At 34.0% G+C, this 1048-nt stretch overlaps 1 non-coding gene across 1 annotated transcript; it reads right to left on the bottom strand.

Annotated features, from left to right (window-relative positions):
- Nucleotides 1–643: 643 nt before the first annotated feature.
- Nucleotides 644–772, bottom strand: LOC124171948. The gene has a single exon (XR_006868026.1). It is a non-coding gene; the product is annotated as a small nucleolar RNA SNORA14 (small nucleolar RNA).
- Nucleotides 773–1048: the final 276 nt, after the last annotated feature.

The following is a 1048-nucleotide window of genomic DNA, read 5'->3' as shown; positions in this document are numbered from 1 at the left end:
TTTGTTTCATAACAAAGCACGGTCTTCGTCATCACCATCATTTTTTGCAATCTGCATAAAATGTTGTAATGAAAATGATTTATGAACTAGCAAAACATTCATCCCAGTTACACCGTGGTCGTGGAAATGCAAACTAACAATCCTTGAAAAATAACATTGTAGTACGAGGCGTTAATAAAAAATGCAACAATGATAGAATAAATATTTTTGGGAAAATAAGTCATTTGTTTAGAGACGATTTATGGCTTTTGTCAAAGATTGATAATCAGTGCATAGAGGTAACACGTATAAGGTTGAAACTTTTTTATGAGGCGCATTTAAGGTATTTATGAAAATGAAAAATAAATCGTTTCGAAAATGTGCGGGGTGTAGGTGAACATATAGGTAAGACAGAAATATTGGTAAAACGTCTCTCACAAAGAAAACCTATGAAAACGTATTCTGTTCCCAATTTTAACACTCTACATTTCATGAGATATCCACACACAGGGTCTTACCCACACTATATTTAACGTATTTTTAAAAACTGGTCATGCATAGATGAATAATGGTTCTCACAAGAAATATCTTTGCAAAAGCTGTAACATTGCTCTCACACAGACCGAGTACAGTATTTAATGATAATAACTGATTATATCGACACAAGTGTTGCTGATCTTGGAAAACGTGCGACCAAGAATAATCGCCCGCCGAACATCTCAGCATTTATTTTAGCATTCTCGGGTACCTCCATGCCATTTCTTGTGGAATAGAGGCGGTTTTTCGAATGCATAATGGGATAATAAAAAGTTTATAGTGATGTCATTAAAAATTCATGCATGAATGAAGTTTTTTTTAAATATAGCGCATATTTTAGTATTTATTAACCGAAAGAGTAAAACATAGTGCGAGAGAAATAACCCCCTGTCATAACTAATCAACACGCAATGAAAGCACATTATACTTCATTGTTCGAAACCGCCGTTGAAAGCATGCATTGTTGAAATGTGTTTTGATGATCAAATCAAAGTAATGGTACAATAACTGGTTAATTTCCAGCACTGACCTT

This window comes from Ischnura elegans, chromosome X, assembly GCF_921293095.1.
Source record: "Ischnura elegans chromosome X, ioIscEleg1.1, whole genome shotgun sequence".
NCBI classification, from domain to species: Eukaryota; Metazoa; Arthropoda; class Insecta; order Odonata; family Coenagrionidae; genus Ischnura; species Ischnura elegans.
The sequence above is the reverse complement of the archived record's forward strand: the minus strand, read 5'-3'. Positions and strand labels throughout refer to the sequence as shown.